Source organism: Heteronotia binoei, chromosome 9, assembly GCF_032191835.1.
Source record: "Heteronotia binoei isolate CCM8104 ecotype False Entrance Well chromosome 9, APGP_CSIRO_Hbin_v1, whole genome shotgun sequence".
Taxonomy (NCBI): domain Eukaryota; kingdom Metazoa; phylum Chordata; class Lepidosauria; order Squamata; family Gekkonidae; genus Heteronotia; species Heteronotia binoei.
The window spans coordinates 85,084,160-85,091,249 of NC_083231.1; positions in this window are offsets into that span (position 1 = coordinate 85,084,160).

The window sequence follows — 7,090 nt, forward strand, 5'->3', positions numbered from 1 at the left end:
CAATTTTTTTTTTAACCGACCTTGTAAAGTGAGTTAGGCTGAGGGAAACTGACTGGCCCAAGGTCACCCAGTGGGAATTAGAATCCAGGTCTCCCTGGTCTTTTGCTGTTCTGCCCCCTTCATTCCTTCCTATAGTGGCTGCAGCTCCAGCATCTGCCCATAGCCTCCTGGCAGGTCCTTCTTTGAACCAGATCAAAGGCATTTCAAAAGGGGGCCCATAAATCATGCTAAGAATGAGTATGACATTCTGTGAACATTTCCATTTATATAATGAGCCACATCAGGGAGCAGCCCGAGTCTGATATTCCTGCAGCCCAATCCAAACGTGACAGCTGGCTGCTCAGGTGTGGGCGGAACTCCGGTGCCGCTCATCGGCTCCCAAAGGGGTTTGGGGCACCAGAGCACCGCATAGCCAAGCCCTGGCCACCGCCTTTAGATGTGAATATGCTGGAGCGTGGGCTCCCAGAGTAGCACAAGGGCGGGGACGGGAGGGGGCGCTGCCATAGGGATGCCAGGGATTGGCGGGCAGCGGCCGGGGTACCAGCCCACATGACCCTCGGTGGCGGAGAGAGTGATCACTGTCAATAGGCTGCCTGCATGCCCCACCCCCCTAACGCACACACCCAGCCCCATGGTATGGCTGTGTAATCCTTGGGGAAGCATCCGAGGAACACTTACCACTAGCTCCATGAAGCAGCCTACCTGGCAAAAGGGTGGAGCCGAGCCCCTGGCAGTGTCCCTCCCCCTATGCCACAGGGGCCCCCTGCCAGGACACAGTAGGCCACTCGCTGAAGGCACCCATGCAGCACAGGTGTCGGCGACAGTTGCCGCGGTGGCTGCCACTTGTTACCGCCCGCTGAGAATAGGACACCAATGAGGGGCACGAGCTAGCTTCAAAGTATCCATGTGCATGACCCAACTCCTCCCACCCCCAGATCCATGGCCCACCTTGAATAAGGACTCACCGCACTGTGCAGGGATAAGATTTATTAAAGTGCCAGGCCGCGGAGGGGCTGCCAGCTGCCCCCCTCTCAAGAAGCTGCCTCGAGCCGCAGTGGGCAGAGGCGGTCGCCCGAGGGACGCATCCGTGGGGCGGGCGGTCCCATCATGGGTGGGCGCGCTGTCACAGATGTCATCCCCAACTGCATCCCCCTGCTTGCCTCACCAGGGGGGGCTACCTTGGGACCAACAAGAGCAGCCGCTTGGCTGGCCAGCAGGGACTGGTTGATATTGGTGAGCAGACACTCCACCCTCGTGCCCCACTCTTGTGACTGCCTCGCCATGGCCAGGAGACTGGACAGGCGGCCAGTGGCTGTGGAGACAGTCCCCTCCATCCCCGCCATCCAGCGTTGGCCTGTAGCCGTGGCCTCTTGCCATTCCCAGTGCCCCTCCAGATGGTCCCGCTCAACGGCTGCCCACATGGAGGACAGGGTGGCAGGGATTATTTGCGCTGGCATGGTCCCCGAGCCCTGGGTCCCAGTTCCCAGCCACCTGCACACCCTTCTGCATTGCTTCCAGCTTCTGGATCCCCCAGCTACTCCTCCTGGTTAGGGCTTGGGTCCAGGGGGGAGGCTGGGGGTTGCTCCGCACACATGGCTACCGTGCCCCCCCCCCGCATTCCTGGGCACGGAGATGTGGGCAGAGCCAGTGTCTGCAGCATGAGGGAGGCAGCTAGGGCTGATCGTCTGTGTGGGGACGCTCTCCACAGGTTCTCCACCATGTCAGCTGCCACTGTCATGGTGTGGCTACCTGCAGAACGGGACAGGGGTCAGATGCTGGCACAAATGGCCAGTCACAGACGCAACATGTCCCACACTCACTGTTGCACATTGAAGGGATTCTGGCCGCTCATCATCTGTGGACAGAGGTCAGCCACAGCAGCATCCATGACCTCCTCACTCATTGTGTCCTCCCCCGGATTTGGCATCTACTGACGGTGGTCTGGATTAGCATCAAAACTGTTGTTTTAAAACTGTATTAATAATTTTAAATTGTAAATTGTTTAATTTTAACTGATATTATTGTAATTGTAATTTTATTGTTTTATTGTTGATATTCAGAGTTGTAGCCGCTCTGAGCCTGCTCCAGCGGGGAGGGCGGGATATAAATATGAAAAATAAATAAATAAATAAATAAATAAATAAATAAATGGCCTGGGGGTGGTGGGGGTGCTGGACCTGGTGACCTCCCGTTCTGCAGGTGCTGGGTGGCCAGTTCCAGTCCTCGGCTGCCTCGCTAGAGTGCCCTCCCCCCTCCAAGTCTACTGTGGAGCTCGTGGCATGAGGATTCCTGGGAGTCACCACCTCCTCATAGGTTGAGCCCTCAGTGATGAGATGCCAGACCTGCTTCTTGCAGGGCCAAAGGAGTCGTTCCAATGCTTCAGGGTGGACTGTTCTGTGCAGGGGACCTGGCTCACAGCTGACACTCGCTAGGCCACCATGCGCCAGAAACCCCACAAACGGGAGTTCGCCCTACCAGCTATTGTGGCAGCAAGTGCCACTGTGGCGTTCTCAACCACCAAGCCAAACAGGAGTGCCTTCTCTGCTTCAGTCCAGTTCGGTTGGCGGCTACTCTTGGCTGAGGCCAATCTGCCTGCTGCCATCCCTCCCACGGGCAGTGGAATGTGGGGGCTGCTGACCGCGTCTGGCTGATAGTGGCCGCTCTCATGCCACCCCACCCAGCTTTCCCACGGGACACCAGCAGGGCATCTGTTGGCCTCGCTGACCCCCAGTTGCTGCTCAAGCAAGGCCACTCACAATTCCAGTTACGTCTGGAAGCCATGATGGCACGCCTTGGGGAGGCAGCACGGCCACCTCAGGCCACACCACAGCACACAAACCATGCGGGACTGTGGTGGGTGGTGCCCCCTCATCCCTCTGCCAGAGCCCCCCCAGGTGTGGCCACTGCACATCCTCCCCGCTCTCTATGTGTGGGTTGTGCGATGGTGGCAGAGACACTTTGTGTCTCGAGGATACCACCTGTCTGGACCACTTTCGCCTGGACCACGCCACCATCTAGGATCTGTGTGAGCAGCTCAGGTCGAACTTCTGCAGCCAGGTGACCAGCCCGCGCCCTATCCCCGTTCTGCAGAGGGTCCTCATCTCCCTGCAGTTCCTGGTGACCGACTCCTTCCAGGATGTGGTGGCCAAGGTCCTGGAGATCTCCCAGTCATCAGCCAGCCACTGCCTCCACTCCTTCCTAGACGCCATGCTTCAGCACCTCCAGCAGCATGTGCAGTTTCCAACAGGCGAGGAGGAGTTGCGGGCTGCCAGAGCTGGCTTCGCAGCAGTTATGGGTTTCCCCAATGTTGTGAGGGCCATGGGCTGCACTCATGTTACCCTGGTGGCCCCGTGGGAGGATCCCATGGTGTATCGGAACAGGCACCACTTCTACAGCCTCAATGTGTAGGCATCCTGCGACCACCAGGAACTCTTCACAGATCTGGTGGCGAAGTTCCCAGGGAGTGTACACGACGCCCAGATCTTCACATCCTCAGGCCTCAATTGCCTCCCAACAGCCGGATGTGCAGGAGTGGTTGCTAGGTTAGGCCACCAAGTGGCGGCGTGTGGCGTCCCTTCCATCCCGTGTCCTCACCTTCCCGTCTTCCACAGATGACTGCAGGTATCTGTTGCTGTCCTACCTGCTGACGCCATACCAGGAGGACGCGCCCGAGGACTGGGCAGCATATAACATCACCACCCGTCAATGCTTGCTGGCCTCCCAGGACCTTCCCTTCCCAGACCCTGGGTCGCCGATGGGGGAGGATGAGGAAGTGGGGGAATGGGTCACCGCCCAGCAGGACCTTGGGGGGCACTCGCATAGGGAGCATGTGCGAGCTCAAATCTGGGCCAGCCAGCGCAGGGGCAGAGCTTCCAGGGACGAGAGCATGCCGTGAGTGAGCCCGTGCACACACCCTGGGCCACTGGTGGGATATCGCACGCTCCTATGTATGCTGATGCCTCTGGGGCACCTCAGTCTATTATTAAACCAGTACTGTCGGGACCACTTTCGGAATCCCTTCAAAAATGCATGCGCTTGTTGGAAAAGACATGGGGGAAGATGACGAAATGGCAGGCAGAGCTGAAGTCCTAGGAGGGGTAACAAAAAAAGAGAAACAATGGAGAAAAAGGGAGAGGGGGGTGGGAACCCCAGTGCAATGCCGGGTGCACCTCAGCAGGGTTCCCACATTCCGTGGCCATGGGACTGTCAGCCAGGTCACCATGGCAGACATTCTGTGCGGTGTGAGTGGCCACAGACTCAACTCCCAGCAGAAGCCGTACCGCAGGAGACAGCAGCCAACGGGGACAGGAGCTGCCAATCACACCTCCCCATGTGCTCCATGGGCTGAGCAGGCACGCCTTCAAGTCCACAGGTTTATCTCATTTGCATATCCAGCAGCCCCCACGGCGGTCCTTGCGGCCTCCTGCTTCTGGCCCCTGCGTGACCCCACCGAGTCTGATCTGAAGGGAGTTGGGTGGAGCTGATCATGCTGACACTCTCATCCAGGACCAACCTCGCCACCAGCATGTAGCAGCTGTAAGCCACCTCAGAACACAGCGGAGGCAGCTTGGCTTAGCGACCTATTCCTCTGCCTCATTATGCTGGGCCTGTGGGTTCGAAGATGGCCTGCGGCAGAACTACTCACACGCCCCACTTCCCTCTTTATTGAGCCTGCCATCCAGCTACTTTTATTTTTGGATGGGCAAGTCTACTCCCAGGGCCACCCTCCCCTTCCCTATGAGCACCCACCCCTATCTAACCCCCCTGTCAGTGGTATCACAGGCCCAGGCAGCGTGGGCTCATAGTGCTGGTCTGGTCAAGTGTCTGCCTCGCAGCCCATCAGCCCGCACCCTCCCCCACTATCACCCACACAGTTGCACCAACTGGGGCCCCCGAGATTACCCCGACCACAGAGCCATGCCCTTGGGATGGCCATGAGCAGAGTGCGCGGGGGATACAGCGGGGCGCGTCGAGATGGGAAAAGTAACAGACATGGGAGACAGGGTGGCTGCACTTGACAAAGTTTATTGGTCTGCAAGCAGGGAGCGCATGAGCACATGTGGTGGTTCATGGTTCCCGCGGCATGAGATGCCATTGATGGAGGATGCACCAACAACTGTGAGGCTGAAGGGACCAGCCGGCTGTGCTCCGCCAAACAGCAAGGCTGCAGTGCTCCACACACACCTGAAAGACAGAGAGATGGGGGGGAAGCCTTGTCGGCTGCAGGCATAGAGATCCCCACCTAGGTGAGCCTACGGGGATCAGGGCGAGCTCTCCGGCTGCCCCCGGTGGGGCCATCCCACTCAATTCCAGGTGTTCTACATGATGGCCCAGCTGGCTCGCATGCTAGCTCACAAGCACAGCAGCCGCAGCGGGGGCTGGCGCAAGTGGCAAAACCTCCCCAGATGATGAGTTGCTGGCTGGGCTGTGGAAAGCCGGGACACGTGTTGGACCCCCTTCGCCTCAGCATGGGGATGTCCGAGCCACGGGGTAGGGGGGGCCGCCAGCTGCATGGACGGGCAGGGTGCACCCCCACATGCACTGGTCTGGTGGCCAGAACCTCAGCTGAATCCACAACCACACTGGCCGGTCTTGGGGGCTGGGGGCCACGGGACTCCCAGTCGGACTTACCCATGCACGTGGGAGGCTCTGGAAGCAAGACCTGTTAGGACTGGAAAGCAAAAGTGGTTAAACAGGCAGTCCAAACTTTGCTCATCTCCCCCCAAGTCCAGCTGCTCAAACTTTACTAACATCCTTCTCTGTGCCATTCCCTCCACCAAGTGCATCCCTCCTCACGCTAAGTCCACATGGCATGGTTCTCCGGAGCAGAGTGTCGTGCCATGCGCCCTGACTTCCCTAGGTAGTTCTGCAGGGCAGAAGTCTGAACCTTTGTAGGAAGGGGGGGCACCAATTGGTGTGGGAGGCGGGCCTTGGCCAGCCTGGAGTGGCAGGGGATTGGTGGAACGATAACATGACTCCCAGAGGAGTTTGTGTGCTGCTGCGCCCGCATTGTCAGTGTTTGCTTTGTGCTTCCACTAGTGCCTATGGGGCATGCCAGCATTTTCCATGGCGCAGATTTGTGCCTGGCGGGGGGGCATTCCCACACTGAAAGGTCTCTGGGACCTGACCAGCAGCAGCCACACCCCTTAGGTAGCCCCCTCCTGCGCCAACGTGCTGCCCTGCGCCTCTGCTACGCCCCAAGCTCGGCAGGGTGGTGCTCCACCATCACAGTGGCGGCGCCTGGAAAGTAGCACATGTCCCATTTCTGCCAGTGCAGAGGAGAATACACCGGTGTAAGTCTTCCTACCACTGGCGTAGCGGAAGTCCACCTCCAGAGCACTTTCAGCCCCCCTCCTTTAGGACTGTGCTTTAAACTACCTTAACATGTCTTTTTAGAAGAGGACATTGGATTTATACCCTGCCCTTCACTACCTGAAGGAGTCTCAGAGAGAGACTTACTATCTCTTTTCCCTTCCCCTCCCCACAATAGACACCCAGTGAGGTAGGTGAAGCTGAGAGAGCTCTAACAGAAACTGCTGTTGAGAGGAACAGCGCTGCAAGAACTTGTGACTGACTCAAGGTCACATCAGCAGGTGCATGTGGAGAAGTAGGGAATCAAACCTGGTTCTCCCAGATAAGAGTCTGCACACTTAACCACTACACCAAACTGGCTTTTACATTGAAGTAGTACAGTCTCCTCTACCACCTCAGAGCTCTATCATGTAATTCTACTTAATTTGTATACCCTGCCATTATCTGTATTTGGAAAATGACTCAGAATGATGTTTGTATACAAGATGTAAACTGGGATTCATATTTTATGTATATGATCCTTCATTCATCAGTAACCTTGAGTTTTCTCTTTACTTGATCCCAGTTCTTTTCAAGAGTATCCTTTCTCAGATATTCTCATACCTGCTTCTTTCTCTCCACCCAATTTCTGGAAAGAAGAAAATGTGAGACTTTGAAAGCATTCCTGATCTTGTTTTGAGAAAAGATGCTAAAATGTTGTGTGCCTAGATACCTGCAGTCTTGATGTCAGATCCTCCCTGCAATATTGTCAACTGTTATGAATAAAGTTATATTTTAC